The sequence below is a fragment of the Lithobates pipiens genome, unplaced genomic scaffold, assembly GCF_037356315.1.
Source record: "Lithobates pipiens isolate NorthernLeopardFrog02 unplaced genomic scaffold, aLitPip1_a1.2 Scaffold_18, whole genome shotgun sequence".
Lineage (NCBI taxonomy): Eukaryota > Metazoa > Chordata > Amphibia > Anura > Ranidae > Lithobates > Lithobates pipiens.
The window spans coordinates 657,739,749-657,742,397 of NW_027507758.1; positions in this window are offsets into that span (position 1 = coordinate 657,739,749).

The following is a 2,649-nucleotide window of genomic DNA, read 5'->3' on the forward strand; positions in this document are numbered from 1 at the left end:
TACAAAGCATGACTGTGACCCCCCCCATGTACAAAGCATGACTGTGACCCCCCCCATGTACAAAGCATGACTGTGACCCCCCCCCATGTACAAAGCATGACTGTGACCCCCCCCATGTACAAAGCATGACTGTGACCCCCCCATGTACAAAGCATGACTGTGACCCCCCCCATGTACAAAGCATGACCGTGACCCCCCCCCCATGTACAAAGCATGACTGTGACCCCCCCATGTACAAGGCATGACCGTGACCCCCCCCCATGTACAAAGCATGACTGTGACCCCCCCATGTACAAAGCATGACTGTGACCCCCCCATGTACAAAGCATGACCGTGACCCCCCCCCATGTACAAAGCATGACTGTGACCCCCCCCATGTACAAAGCATGACTGTGACCCCCCCCATGTACAAGGCATGACCGTGACCCCCCCCCATGTACAAAGCATGACTGTGACCCCCCCCATGTACAAAGCATGACTGTGACCCCCCCCATGTACAAAGCATGACTGTGACCCCCCCCATGTACAAAGCATGACCGTGACCCCCCCATGTACAAAGCATGACTGTGACCCCCCCCCCATGTACAAAGCATGACCGTGACCCCCCCCATGTACAAAGCATGACTGTGACCCCCCCCCATGTACAAAGCATGACCGTGACCCCCCCCATGTACAAAGCATGACTGTGACCCCCCCCCATGTACAAAGCATGACCGTGACCCCCCCCCATGTACAAAGCATGACTGTGACCCCCCCCATGTACAAAGCATGACTGTGACCCCCCCCCATGTACAAGGCATGACCGTGACTCCCCCCATGTACAAAGCATGACTGTGACCCCCCCATGTACAAAGCATGACTGTGACCCCCCCCATGTACAAAGCATGACTGTGACCCCCCCCCCATGTACAAAGCATGACCGTGACCCCCCCATGTACAAAGCATGACTGTGACCCCCCCCATGTACAAAGCATGACCGTGACCCCCCCCATGTACAAAGCATGACTGTGACCCCCCCCATGTACAAGGCATGACTGTGACCCCCCCCCCCATGTACAAAGCATGACCGTGACCCCCCCCCCATGTAAAAAGCATGACTGTGACCCCCCCCCATGTACAAAGCATGACCGTGACCCCCCCATGTACAAAGCATGACTGTGACCCCCCATGTACAAAGCATGACTGTGACCCCCCCCCATGTACAAAGCATGACCGTGACCCCCCCCATGTACAAAGCATGACCGTGACCCCCCCCATGTACAAAGCATGACTGTGACCCCCCCATGTACAAAGCATGACTGTGACCCCCCCGTGTACAAAGCATGACTGTGACCCCCCCATGTACAAAGCATGACTGTGACCCCCCCGTGTACAAAGCATGACTGTGACCCCCCCATGTACAAAGCATGACTGTGACCCCCCCCATGTACAAAGCATGACTGTGACCCCCCCGTGTACAAAGCATGACTGTGACCCCCCCATGTACAAAGCATGACTGTGACCCCCCCGTGTACAAAGCATGACTGTGACCCCCCCCATGTACAAAGCATGACTGTGACCCCCCCGTGTACAAAGCATGACTGTGACCCCCCCATGTACAAAGCATGACTGTGACCCCCCCCCCCCCATGTACAAAGCATGACTGTGACCCCCCCATGTACAAAGCATGACTGTGACCCCCCCATGTACAAAGCATGACTGTGACCCCCCCCATGTACAAAGCATGACTGTGACCCCCCCATGTACAAAGCATGACTGTGACCCCCCCCATGTACAAAGCATGACCGTGACCCCCCCCATGTACAAAGCATGACTGTGACCCCCCCATGTACAAGGCATGACCGTGACCCCCCCCATGCACAAAGCATGACTGTGACCCCCCCCCCATGTACAAAGCATGACTGTGACCCCCCCATGTACAAGGCATGACCGTGACCCCCCCCATGTACAAAGCATGACTGTGACCCCCCCCATGTACAAAGCATGACTGTGACCCCCCCCATGTACAAGGCATGACCGTGACCCCCCCCATGTACAAAGCATGACTGTGACCCCCCCCCATGTGCAAAGCATGACCGTGACCCCCCCATGTACAAAGCATGACTGTGACCCCCCCCCATGTACAAAGCATGACCGTGACCCCCCCATGTACAAAGCATGACTGTGACCCCCCCCATGTACAAAGCATGACCGTGACCCCCCCCCATGTACAAAGCATGACTGTGACCCCCCCATGTACAAGGCATGACTGTGACCCCCCCCCATGTACAAAGCATGACCGTGACCCCCCCCATGTACAAAGCATGACTGTGACCCCCCCCCCCCATGTACAAAGCATGACCGTGACCCCCCCATGTACAAAGCATGACTGTGACCCCCCCCATGTACAAAGCATGACCGTGACCCCCCCATTTACAAAGCATGACTGTGACCCCCCCCATGTACAAAGCATGACCGTGACCCCCCCCATGTACAAAGCATGACCGTGACCCCCCCCATGTACAAAGCATGACTGTGACCCCCCCATGTACAAAGCATGACTGTGACCCCCCCATGTACAAAGCATGACCGTGGACCCCCCTCCCCCCGTGTACAAGGCATGACCGTGACCCCCCTCCCCCATGTACAAGGAATGACTGTGACCCCCCC